The sequence below is a fragment of the Heterodontus francisci genome, unplaced genomic scaffold, assembly GCF_036365525.1.
Source record: "Heterodontus francisci isolate sHetFra1 unplaced genomic scaffold, sHetFra1.hap1 HAP1_SCAFFOLD_43, whole genome shotgun sequence".
Taxonomy (NCBI): domain Eukaryota; kingdom Metazoa; phylum Chordata; class Chondrichthyes; order Heterodontiformes; family Heterodontidae; genus Heterodontus; species Heterodontus francisci.
Window position 1 is genome coordinate 2,620,686 of NW_027141852.1, and position 13,880 is coordinate 2,634,565.

General features: G+C 48.6%; 2 non-coding genes across 2 annotated transcripts; both read left to right on the forward strand.

The window, feature by feature from the left end:
* The first annotated feature begins 4,950 nt into the window (after positions 1-4,950).
* trnal-uaa (transfer RNA leucine (anticodon UAA)) lies at positions 4,951-5,033 on the forward strand. Its single transcript has one exon. It is a non-coding gene; the product is annotated as a tRNA-Leu (tRNA).
* A 3,746-nt stretch (positions 5,034-8,779) lies between these two features.
* Positions 8,780-8,862, forward strand: trnal-cag (transfer RNA leucine (anticodon CAG)). The gene has a single exon. It is a non-coding gene; the product is annotated as a tRNA-Leu (tRNA).
* Positions 8,863-13,880: the final 5,018 nt, after the last annotated feature.

Genomic DNA, 13,880 nt, shown 5'->3' on the forward strand with positions numbered 1-13,880 from the left:
CAGCAGTGGCAGCAGAACAGGTCCTGGGGCAGCAGATGCAGCAGAACAGGTCCTGGGGCAGCAGAGGCAGCAGAACAGGTCGTGGGGCAGCAGAGGCAGCAGAACAGGTCATGGGGCAATGGAGGCAGCTGAACAGGTCCTGGGGCAGCTGATGCAGCAGAATTGGTCTGGGGCAGCAGAGGCAGCAGAACGGGTCCTGGGGCAGCAGAACGGGTCCTGGAGCAGCAGAGGCAGCAGAACGGGTCCTGGGGCAGCAGAACGGGTCCTGGGGCATCAGAGGCAGCAGAACGGGTCATGGGGCAGCAGAGGCAGCAGAACGGGTCCTGGGGCAGCAGAAAGGGTCCTGGAGCAGCAGAGGCAGCAGAACGGGTCCTGGGGCAGCAGAACGGGTCCTGGGGCATCAGAGGCAGCAGAACGGGTCCTGGGGCAGCAGAACGGGTCCTGGAGCAGCAGAGGCAGCAGAACAGGTCCTGGGTCAGCAGAACGGGTCCTGGGGCATCAGAGGCAGCAGAACGGGTCTTGGGGCAGCAGAACGGATCCTGGGGCAGCAGATGTAGCAGAACGGGTCCTGGAGCAGCAGAGGCAGCAGAACGGGTCCTGGGGCATCAGAGGCAGCAGAACGGGTCTTGGGGCAGCAGAACGGGTCCTGGGACAGCAGAACGGGACCTGGGGCAGCAGAGGCAGCAGAACGGGTTCTGGGACAGCAGAGGCAGCAGAACGGGTTCTGGGACAGCAGAGGCAGCAGAATGGGTCCTGGGGCAGCAGAGGCAACAGAACGGGACCTGGGGCAGCAGAGGGCTCTCAGGAAGACACTCCTTTAAACCAGGCAGCAGTGAATGCAGGTCTGGCAGCCCTTTCAATATGGTGCCAGCACCTGCCGTTGTGTCAGATGTCGGTGCCATCGGTGCCTCGTTCCCTACCTCTGGTCCTTGTTTACATGGGCCCCACGCCTCCCCTTCATTAATTGGTCGGCTGCTCCGTGATCGGGGTCGGTGGGCCACATTTCACTCGTGTGGTGACGACACCCACTTCAGGTGCCTCTGCCGAGAGCCGCACCGTTAGTTTAAAATTCAGCCCATGGGGTCAAGAGTGGAAAATCTCCCCTCTGATTCTCTCTAGTTAAAATGAAGGAGACACCAAATTAAAACTGATGAAACCAGGGATTGTATCCTGGTTCTTCAATCTAGTGTTCTCCCAACTGAGCTGTTCCAGCCTCACTGTGAACTCATCTTCATTGGAGACAAATATAACTCCAGGCGGAATTTCCCCACCCGTTCATTCCTCACTTCAGGGGAATGGGACCCGACCAGATCGCGGAACTCAGATTATGTTAATGTTCTGCTCTTGATATCTTAATATTATCTTGCGTTTGAGCCACTTTTAATCAGGTTCACGGACAAATTCTTCCATCATCCCTTCTCCCACATTCTATCTCTCTCATTCATTCTTTATTCCTCACAATCCAGAAAGGGTTAGGAATCAGAGCTCACCCCCAAACCCTCTGCACACAGACCTCTGTCTGTTACCCTGTTTGATCCAAGAGACCAGTCAATAAATTACACTCTTTATAAACGCAGAAAGCTGCCTCAGAGTGTTGGACAGAGATAAATACACTGAAGTCTTTTGAAAAAAGTTCATCTTACGGGTTGTTACTGAGCCCACAGAGCAGGGCGGGCCCAGGCTCCAGCCCCAGCCCCAGCCTGTGCTGTGTTAGCTGATGCCACCTGGTGTGATATTGAGCCACACGGTGCAGGAAAGGGCCTGGTTGTATTCATGGCCTGTGTTGTGTTAACTGATCCCACTCAGTGTGGTAGGAGCCACACAGAACAGAATGGGCCCAGGCTCCTTCCTCAGCCTGAGGGATGATAGTTCTTCTCACACGTTGTTGTACAGAGCCCCACACAGAACAGGGAAATCTCAGGCTCCATCCCCGGCCTGTGGTATTTTACTTCATCGCACCTGGTATGGTACGGAGTCCCCAGAGCAGGAAAGATCCAGCTTCCATCTCCGGCCTGTGCTGAATTAGCTGATCTGACCTGGTTGGCACTGAACCGCAATCAGGGAAGGATGGGCCGAGGCTCCATGGCCTGTGGTGTGTTAGTTATTCTCATTTGGTGAGGTACTGAGCACCATATAGAGCAGGATGGGCCTGTGCTCAGTGAGCTGATCTCACCTTGTGTGGTCCTGAGACCCACACACAAAGCAGGACAGGCCTAGGCCTCATCCCCGGCCTGTGTTCAATTAACAGATCTCAGCTAAAAGATTTTGATAAGGTTCCACACAAGAGGCTTCTCTATAAGATTAAAGTCCCTGGTATCAGTGGTAATATATTGATCTGGATTGGGAACTGACTGGCAGACGTAGGCAGAAAGTAGTTACAGATGGATCTGGATCTGTTTGGAGACCAGTTACCAGTGGTGTCCCACAGGGATCGGTGTTGGGACTGTTGCTCTTTACTATTTTTATTAATGATCTGGATGTAGGTGTAGGGGGCACCATCTGTAAATTTACAGATGATTTGAAGATCTGTGCGAGTGTTTAGACTGTAGACGATACTCGACTGTTTCAGGCTGATCTTAATGTGTTGGGAGATTGGGTTCATGACTGGTAAATGATGTTTAATTTGGGTAAGTGCAGTGTTATTCATGTGGACAGGGCGACTGTTCAACATTCATGCACCCTTCAGGGAAAAACATTAAAGTAGGTGGAAAAAAGAAAATAATTTTGAGCAGAGATCTGGATGTTCTCGTGCACAGATCTCGAAAGTTACAGCAGCAATGATGTGAAGTGATAGTTGGAGCAAATAGAGGGTTGGGCTGCATTCAGAGGATAATTGAGTATAAGATGAGGCATATTCTTTCATGGAATGTGAGCGACACTGACAAGTCCAGAATTTGTTACCCATCCCTAATTGTCTTTGACAAGGTGGCGGTGAGCTCCCTTCTTGAATTGCTGCACTCCATGTGGTGTAGGTACACCCACAGTGCTGTTAGGAAGGGAGATCCAGAATTTTGACCCAGCATCAGTGCATGAACAGCGATATATTTGCAGATCAGATGGTGTGTGACTTGGAGGGGAGCTTGCACATGGTGGTGTTTCCATGCATCTGCAGCCCTTGTCCTTCAAGGTGGTGGAGGTCTTCGGTTTGGAAGGTGCTGTCTGCGGAGCCTTGGTGAGTTGCAGCAGTGCATCTGGTAGATGGTACACACTACTGCCACTGTGCGTCAGTGATGAAGGGAGTGAATGTTTAAGGTGGTGAATGGGGTGACAATCAAGGCGGCTGCTTTGTCCTGGACAGTGTCGAGTTTCTAGAGTATTGTTGGTGCTGCACTCATCCTGGTTTGTGCCTTGTAGATGGTTGACAAGTTTTGGAGAGTCAAAAATCACAAAATTATTGCAGTACAGAAGGAGGCCATTCGGCCCATTGTGTCTGCATAGAATCATAGAACATAGAAAGTTTACAGCACAGGCAGTCCAAAAAACGAGCCACCCAGCTGAATCCCATTGCCCAGCATTTGGACCGTAGCCCTGCATGTTCAGGTACTTGAGGTGCACATCCAGACTCCTTTTAAATGAGTTGAGGGTTTCTGCCTCAGCTACCCTTCCAGGCAGTGAGTTCCAGACTCCCACAGCCCTCTGGGTGAAAAAACCTTTCCTCATCTCCCCTCTAATTGTTCAACACATCACTTTAAATCTATGCCCCCTCGTCATTGACCTCCCTACTAAGGTAAATAGACCCTTCCCATCCATTCTATCCAGACCCCTCACAATTTTGTACATTTCAATCAAATCTCCCCTCAGCCTCCTCTATTCAACCCCAGCTGATCCAATCTTTCCTCATCGCTGCATTTTTCCAGAGCTGGCAACATCCTCGTAAATCTCCTCTGTAACCTCTCCAGTGCAATTACATCCTTTCTGGAATGAGGTGACGAGAACTGCACACAGAACTCAAGTTGTGGCCTAACTAATGATTGACACTGTTCCAGCATAACCTCCCTGCTCTTATATTCTATACATCGGCTAATAAAGGAAAGGATTCCATAAGCCTTCTCAACCAACTTATCAACCTGTCCTGCTACTTTCAGGGATTTGTGGACATTCACTTCAAGGTCCCTCACTTCCTCTACACCTCTCAGCATTCACCCATTAATTGTGTATTCCTTTGCTGTGTTTGACCTCACCAAAGGCATCACCTCACACTTCTCCAAGTTGAGTTCCATTTGCCACTTTTCTGCCCACCTGACCAGTCCATTTCTCCAGCTCTCCTAATGAGCATTTCACCACGTGCCTTGAGCTGAGTTACTCATCACAGAATTCCCACTATCTGATTTACTCTTGTAGCCAGAGTATGTATATAAATGGTCCAGTTAAGCTTTTGTCAATGGTAACCCCCAGGATGTTGATGGTGGGGGGGGGGGGGGGGTGGGTGGGATTCAGCGATGGTAATGCTGTTGATCGTCAAAGGGGGATGGTTACATTCTCTCTTGTTGGAGATGGTCATTGCCTGGTACTTATGTGGTGTGAATGTTACTTGCCACTTAGCAGCCCAAGTCTGAATGTTGTCCAGGTCTTGCTGCTTCTGGACACGGACTCCTTCAGTATCTGAGATGTCCCGAATTTGTCCTTTTATGAAACCTTGGTCAGGACTCACTTGGAATATTGTATCCAGTCTTGGTCTCCTCACATGATGGGTGATATTGAGGCTTTGGAAAGGGTACAGAGGAGAGACATTCGACAAATTCCCAGTATAAGACATCTTGGTTATCAAGTTAGACTAAAAGAGTTGGGACCCTACACCTTAGAGAAACCTAGACTGAGGGTGATCCGATTGAGGTTCATAAATAATGAAGGGTCCAATTTAGCATGGGAGAGGAGTCAGAACTTTATATTGGAAAAGGCCAGATGGCACCCGGATCACATTAAATTTCATTTTCAGTGATGGGTTGATGTACCAGGATGGCCGAGTGGTTAAGGCGTTGGACTTAAGATCCAATAGACATGTGTCTGCGTGGGTTCAAACCCCACTCCTGGTATCTGTGCTTACGAAATGTTACTTATTCTTTCCCTGACTTTTGCCTTGCACCATCATCTCTTCTGTCATTTAATCACTCTTGCCTTCCAACTGATCACAGCTTCCTATTATTTGATCTGCCCCAGCACCGTTCCTTGGCTCTGCGCTTGCTTATAAACTGGTAAATCTTTAACTTAATCTCCTCTGTACCCTGACAATGACCTTCTCATCCTTCCTGGATTGTGGTTCCTCACAGGATCCGCTGCCTCTCCGACTCCCCTCCAGGTAACTGAAGGCCCTGAGCCTTGGTCTCGCTTTATACGCTAGCTGGTAGTTGATTCCTTGCAGGTCTGCCACCGCTCAGGAGAAGCTCAAGACCCAGATCAAGCAAAGTATCAAGAGGAATGTGAACAAAGGCTCCCTGGTGCAGAGCAAGGGACAGGGAGCGTCCGGCTCCTTCAAAACCAGCAAGAAGGAAAACCCAGGGAAAAGTGGGAAAGAAGGTGAAGAAACCAGCAGCCAAGAAATCTTTAGTGAAGAAACCAGCAGACAAGAAATCTTCAGTGAAGAAACCAGCAGACAAGAAATCTTTAGTGAAGAAACCAGCAGACAAGAAAGTGACAACAAAGAAAGTAACAGCCAAGAAAACGAGCAGCAAGGCGGCGGCAACGCCAAATAAGGCTGTGAAGAAAGCAGCGCTTCAGAAAAAGTCTCCTGCGAAGAAGGTCAAAAAAGGCAAGAGTGCGGCGGGCGGAAAGGCGCTGAAGAAAGTGCAGACATGGAAGAGCAAGGTCAAGCCGAAAGCAGCGAAGTCTCAGAAAGCAGGGTCTGGAAAGAAGTGAAAGCGCGGGAAACTTGTAAACATCTGAACACAAAGGCTCTTCTCAGAGCCACCCACATCTCTCAGGAAAGAGCTGATCCCCTGATCAAATGATCCCTGTCCAGGCCCCGCCTGCAGATTCCACATGGAAATGATTTGGAGTAAATCCAGGATCCCTGGTGACTCCCCTCCACCCAGCCCTTTCCCCACTCTCTGTCATAAAACAAAGGGATGTCCGGCCCTCACTCTAACTGGGGATGTGTTCGGTGCAGTCTCAGTTCACAAATTCAGGGGGAGAGTTTGTAAGACAGTAACACTGGCGGAGAAACCCCACCTCACAACTCAAACCCCAACACATGAGTTTCTCCAATTCAGCTGGAGTCGGGTGACAACAGGAGCTGGGATAGGCTGTGATCGGGAATGTTAGGAATGGATTTGTTCAGGGAGGAACGTACCTGGAATCTCCGAAAATAATAGTTCCTTATTTCCCCAGATGACACATTCTGCAGTGAGAATGAAAAGTCTCTTCACTGCTTCACATTTACTAATTGTTTGGTTCGAGATGAATAATGAGTCAGAGAGTAATGACAGGATCTGAAGCTTCTCTCACACCAGCCCTTGAATGACTCAGTGTGAAGTGTCCAATGTGTGAAGCTACTGCCGGGGTTTGTCAACCTGAACAGTTTCAGCTCAGTTACTGGGGGCCTGGAATCCCCGCAGTTTGACTCTGTCTCTGATTGGTCACCCGCTTCTCAATCCAATTCTTAACCAATAGGAGAATCACATATAAGTAAATAGAAGTTCTCATTGGCTTATATTTTCCAATTGGAAAAAGCCTGGCAATTCCAGAGCAGGAAGGAATTGAAGTGATGGAAAATTTCAATTTTCAGGCAACAATTTTAAAACCTCTCATTTTATGTTCTGTTTTACTGTATTTACCGTCACAAAATCCTGACGCGATTTTAGGAATCGTTTTCATTTGTCAATCTGTTAACTGTAAGCGGCGGGAGGAAGGTCCAGTTCAGCAATTTAAAACGGGACAAATATCAGCTTCCACTCTGTAAAAGGAACAAATTAGCGACTAACCGCTTCTCACAGGCTTCTCGGGGACTGAAAGAAACGAGCGGTTTCTGATCCTTTCTCCTGAAAGAGGCGGATAATGCTGCAGGGAGCAATGAACTGCCCTTCACTTTCTGGCTGCTAATACACCCCTGACTTTAAACAGTTCAAACAGCGACTGATGCTTCTGCCGGAAAATTAGCAGATTCACCAGAATGATCCCGGTCCATCATGGCCAAAGACATCCAGCTGGCCCGCCGCATCCGCGGGGAACGCACCTAAAACCCAGCTTCAGTAACAAGTGTAACAAGGGCTCTTTTCAGAGCCACCAAATCAGCAAAGGAAAGAGCTGCCATCTCTGTTCATCATCAAACACATTAGATTGGAGGGGCGGCCACATGGTTTCTGTTTTGTCACATCACTTTCCCGAAAGGCCTGTAGGACTGAGAGCTGATCTGGAATTTAGAAAGCAGCATTACCGGAGACTCATTGCTGCTCAGCACAATCTCAACCCCGCTCCTGGGATCCGTTAGCTGGCATTTGGGGAAAAGAAATGGATCCCAGTTTTATTTGGAAGGCATTAATGGAGCCGGGTCCGTTCACATGAGGGTTATTTACAAACATTACCCAATAAGTTCACTAATATTTGAATCCATTGGAGATTAGTACACAGGATATGTAAGGCAGCTCGGTCACTCTGACTGAAACCGCCAGTTCCCCGGGGTTGCAGGCCCTGACACTGCGGGGAGAGAATCCCCGACTCTATCCCGCTGTCGGATGAAACAGACAGCTCTGTGTCCGGAGAATAGGGAGGGCCGGGGGGAAGGCACATATTAAAGCGCTGCAATGGACTCAGCTCCTGTGTGTGAACAACTCTCACTGATTCCGTCCTCTGGGAACAGTGCGGCCTAAACAGATCAGGTTAGGAGAGAAACACACAGCCCGAGAATGGCCTCTTTCTTCCTGCATTTACTCTGTTCTGGGAGCAGATTCTCATTGAGAAGCGGCGCTCAGATCACCAGAGAGAAAAAAAAGACACAATTCAAACTGTCCAAATGAAAAACAGAGAATTAACCCGGACACTTCCATTATTAAATTAATTCATCAGCTCCGAACCAGTTCCCGTTAATGTCCCGGGATAATCTCGGGATTTATCAAATCGAAGGCAGCGGGATTGATTAAATTGTTGATTCTGACACCCGGTAGTTCAGTTCTTCACTTAACTAGAGGGGAAGATGTGTGAGCAGAGAAACAGAGCAAACTCCAGAGAGGGAACTGAAAACACACCTGGACAGATGTGAAACAGGTCAATCCACTGTGACAATAACTCCATCTCTGACTCCTTCCTGACAGTAACCAGTCCTTTCACAGAGACTGTGAGTGGCTCTGAAAAGAGCCTTTGGTTTATTAGATGACATTTTGGCCGCTTTACTTTTTCTGGGAGCTCTTGAGTGCTGGTTTTCTTGGGCAGCAGCACGGCCTGCATATTAGGCAGCACCCCGCCATGAGCGATAGTCACCCCTCCCAGCAGCTTGTTGAGCTCCTCGTCGTTGCGGACGGCCAGCTGCAGGTGTCTGGGAATGATGCGGGTCTTCTTGTTGTCCCGGGCCGCGTTACCGGCCAGCTCGAGGATTTCAGCGGTCAGATACTCGAGCACAGCAGCCAGATCGACCGGGGCTCCGGCACCCACACGCTCAGCATAGTTACCCTTTCTCAGGAGCCTGTGAACACTGCCCACCGGGAACTGCAGTCCAGCCCGGGAGGAGCGAGACTTGGCCTTGGCCCGAGCTTTCCCGCCGGTCTTTCCTCTTCCAGCCATTTCCACAATCTCACAAATACTTTCACAAAGAATGAATAATTTCCTTAGCATTAATGGCATATCACCGGCAGTCAGGATGGCCGAGCGGTCTAAGGCGCTGCGTTCAGGTCGCAGTCTCCATTGGAGGAGTGGGTTCGAATCCCACTTCTGACAAGTTGTGTTTTGACTGAACTGGAGGCGTTTGGGAGCAGCGGTAAAAAGCAAAGAAAAAGCAGGAAAGAACATGGGAAAACAAAATAACAATGGACCCAAAGATGTTGCATGAAAACATTAGAGTTCGAGGCAACGAAGCAAACAGCAGGGCACAGAAAAGATCAAAAATGTAACCTTTGCATCGGGGTGGAATATGTTGCCAATATCCTTCATGAATACTTTACTGTCTTCCCGAATGAGAGGGTGATGCAGATATTGTTATTAAGGAGTAGGAGTGTGAAGTATTGGACGTGATAACTTAAGGAGAGAGGAAGTCTTAATGGGATGAGCATCCTTGAATGTGGATAAATCACCAGGACCAGATGAAATGTACCCCAGGCTGTTGAAAGAAGCCAGGGAAGAAATAGTGGAAGATCTGACTATCATTTTCCAATCCCTCACTGAATACAGGTGTGGTGCCAGAGGATTGGAGGTCTTGTAACGTTGCAATAAAAGCAAAATACGAGGCAGATCAAGCATGGCTGATCCTTTCGAGTAGAGAAACAGGGCTGAATTCCCTGAACCAGTGCTACAGCTTTCAGAATAGAAGGAGCCTATACACACCTGATGGGTCCTCTTAAACAAAAGAGCTGGAGGTGTTGAAGGTCAGAACAGATAAAATGTGGAGGAGTGTTTGAAGCAGATGCTGTGTGGTTACTGCAGTTGTACTATGGAGTTATTTCAAGGAGGTGATTCTGAATGTCATGGATCAACGTGGACCCGTCCAAGGCAAAGGTTCCAAGCTTCCCTGTGGTCCAGCCTGGTTGAATGGAACTGAAGCAAACAAATCATACAGAAGTGGAAAAGAAATATAAGGCCATGAAAGCACAGAATTCAGATGGATGCAATACCAGATGGTATGGCAAGAGTGTAAAACAGCAACAGACTGGTGAATAAAACTTTCCCATTGAAGGAGACAAGAGAAGAGAAGGGTAATAATAGTGTCAGGTGAGTTGTGACACTATTCACATTCCACCTTGATCTGAATAGGACTGTTGAAGGGAGTGATTGAGAAGAATAGAGGAGAAATGAAAAGAAAGGAGAAATAAACAAAAGGTCTTTTGATTTTAGAATGCTTGTTTTTGGAAATGACAGACTATAAAGTGTGTGTGTCAGAAGATATAGAGCGAAGTTTGGTATGACAAGATCACAGGAAAGTTGTGCCCTGAGACAAGGTGTGTGTTGACAGGAAAGCTGCTTTCTTTTGCACAAAATGTAATTTATTCATATAATTTCTGCAATTACATTGCAAAGCAGTTCAAATTTAATATTACATAAGGTACAATACAGATCAGTGTCCTTCAATAATGTACATGATGTATCTCACTATCCCTGCCTGCACAGGTTATATTTACAGTATTTACATTACACATCAAACATTCTCTGGTGCAAACAGTCCGAGGGGTTTTACACGGGTTCCAGCCCCTCACTGTACTATGGCCTACTAGGGCCTCAGACTGCAGCCTTTCCCCATTGAGTCTCCATGGTGGCTTCCCCAAGCTTTAATGCCGTCCCACAGCACATAGTCTTGGACGTTGCAATGTGCCAGTCTGCAACACTCGGTCATGGACAGCTCTTTGCACTGGAATACCTGTCCCACGGCCGGGCTCGTTCTTAACAGAGATCATTTCAAATGAACATTTCCTAAATCCGTGCTTTCTCTCTCGCAATAAAGAGAACAGGATGTCTAGCAGATTCAGTGTGAGACAATAACACTGCCGGGTAAAGGCCGCTTTCCAACTCCAATCTTAACACAGGAGATTCCCCAAGCAGCTGCAGTCAGGTGCTGTAAACTGCTGGAAGCGGATGTGTGTGGAAATGGTGATGTTACTGAGGAGGTTTCTTGTTATCGAATGGACTGTGTTTAGGTGGGAATATTACTGAGTGTTAATTGCATCGGGACCATATTTAAAAGCTCCGGCTTTCTGGAAAGCCTTGACTATGAAGACCGAGTCTGGAAGGCTTTGTGTGGAGAGCTGGGTTTCGGTTCCACTGTTAATAAAGGGTTTGAAATTGGCAGCCCGGAGGAAACTGGAGGTGGAGCTGAAAGATGAGGAACCGTTCTCTCTCTGTCTGTCACTCTGGGTGTCTCCTCCATCTAGCTCTCTGTTTAATCTTCACTCTTGTCTCCTCCCCTCCCTGCTCTCACTCTGCCTTTCTCAGCCAGGTCCGGGTGGCCTGTAAAAAAAGGAGCCTGACGGAATCAGTCTCTTTTATTGTGCACTGATTTGAGGCAAGAATCAACATGTCTGGCAGTAAACAAGAGTATGCTCCAGGCTGGCAGGATGTTAGAATCCATGAGGAAAGGCATCATCACCATCATCGACAAGCGGAAGGGGGAGCGGACAGAAATAAGAAATTGGAGGCCCATCTCACTGCTTAATGCTGACGATAAGATTCTGTTAAAAGTCATAGCCAGTCGATTCAAGTCTGCTCTGGAGTTGGTGATTCACCCTGATCAGACCTATACTATACCAGGCAGGACAATCACTGATAGCATTGCGCTACTCAGGGATATGATCACCTATGTACGGGACAGGAGGGTGGACACCTGCCTCATCAGCCTGGACCAGGAGAAGGCTTTTGACAGGATATCGCACACTTACATGATGGATGTGCATTCCAAAATGGGGTTTGGGGAGGGAATCTGCAATTGGGTCAAACTACTCTACACAAACATCAGGAGTGCAGTCTCAATCAATGGGTGGGAATCAGAAAGTTTCCCGATCCAATCTGGAGTCAGATAGGGCTGTCCTCTCTCCCCTGTCTTGTTTGTTTGCAGTATTGAACCCTTTGCTGAGTCTATTAGGAAGAATGCGAGCATCAGAGGGGTGACAATCCCAGGCAGCGGAGGCACTCAGGTTAAAACCTCCCTGTACATGGATGACGTCGCCGTTTTATGATCGGATCCACTGTCTGTGCGCAGACTGATGAGCATCTGCGACCAGCTCGAACTGGCCTTGGGAGCCAATGTTAAACACGGCAAGAGCGAGGCCATGTTCTTTGGTAACTGGGCTGACCGATCCTTTGTCCCCTTCACCGTTAGGTCAGACTACCTGAAGGTGCTGGGGATATGGTTTGGAAGGGCTGGGACGTGCACCAAAACCTGGAAGGAGCGAGTAGCCAGGGTACAACATAAGCTGAGCATGTGGGAGCAGCGATCTCTCTCCATTATGGGTAAGAACCTGGTCATCAAGGGCGAGGTGCTCACATTGCTGTACGTGGTGCTGGTCTGGCCCATACCGCATTCCTGCGCTGTGGCGATCACCTGAGCCATTTTCCGCTTCATCTGGGGATCCAAAATGGTCCGAGTCCGGAGGGACACGATGTTCAAACCTCTGGATAAGGGCGGGAAAAATGTACCCAACGTCGCCCTCATCCTTCTGGCTACCTTTGTGTGTGTAGATCCCCAGTTTGCAAACTTCAAGTGTCACTACGTGCTGAGGTTCTATCTGTCCCCGGTGTTGCAAAGGATGGGCCTGGTCATATTGCCGCGGAATGCTCCATCCAGTTGGACTATGCTATACTGCCTATCCTTCATGGAAAAGTTTCTGTGGAAAAACACCTTTGACCACCAATCCATCAGGCAGTGGTCTGCACGGAATATCCTCAAGGCCCTACGGGAAAAGGAGATGGTGGATCCTGTCGGATGGTCCCCTGAGCAGAAGTCCAAAGTCATTTGGCAGAATGCCTCATCACCAGAACTTTCAAACAAGCACCAAAATGTAGCCTGGCTGATGATGAGAAGAGCCCTCCCCGTCAGATCCTTCCTGCACACCCGAAGTCTCACCCCATCCACAGGCGGCCCTCGAGGTGGCTGTGGTGGAAAAGAGACGTTGCCCACCTCTTTCTGGAATGTGTCTTTGCAAAGCAGGTGTGGAAGAGATGCAGTGGTTTTTGTCGAGGTTCATCCCAAGCAGCTCTGTAGCACAGGAGTCTGTGCTCTGTGGGCTGTTCCCAGGGACGCACACCGAGATAAACATCAACTGTTGCTGGAGGACTATCAATTCGTTGAAAGGCGCTCTTTGGTCTGCCCGAAACTTGCTGGTCTTCCAGTGCAAAGAGTTGTCCACGACCGAATGTTGCAGACTGACACATTCCAAGGTCCAGGACTAAGTGCTGAGGGACGCACTAAAGCTTGGGGCAGCTGCAGCAAAGGCTCAATGTGGAAAGACCACTGTGTAAGATCCCCTCACCAAGCTGAACTGAGGGGCTGGATCCATGGGAAACCACTCGAACTGTAGCCAGAAAATATTTGTTTGCTGTAAAATGTACATGGCATGACAATGAAATGGAAGGGTTGTGAGGCAACTCACTCCTGTATTGAAGGAAACTGATCTCCTTAGCACTCTCTGTATTGTTTGACTTGGTGCTTTTTGGAACTGTTTTGTAATGTATTTTTTTTTTACAGATTTTTATGAATAAAGTATATTTTGGAAATTAATAAAAGAAAGTCTGGCAGAGGTAAAGGAGGGAAAGGACTGGGCAAAGGCGGAGCAAAGCGGCACCGCAAAGTGCTTCGTGATAATATCTAGGGCATCACCAAACCAGCAATCCGCCGCCTGGCTCGCCGTGGCGGGGTCAAGCGGATCTCGGGTTTGATCGATGAAGAGACTCGAGGGGTGTTGAAGGTTTTCCTGGAGAATGTGATCAGGGATGCGGTCACCTACACTGAACACGCCAAGCGCAAGACGGTCACTGCCATGGATGTGGTGTACGCTCTGAAACGGCAGGGCCGCACTCTCTACGAATTCAGCGGCTGAACAACTCGACCCTTTCCAGCAAACACAACAAAGGCTCTTCTCAGAGCCACCCACCGCCTCACAGAGAGAGCAGTGACCTGGAAACGGGAGCTGGGATAGGCTGTTTAGAACTGTCTGGAATAAATCTGTGCTGTGTTCGAGATGCAAAACTAGAATCCCCCAATTTGACATTTCATTTGTAGCAAGGATATGCAGTGGATTTGATTTTCTGAACGG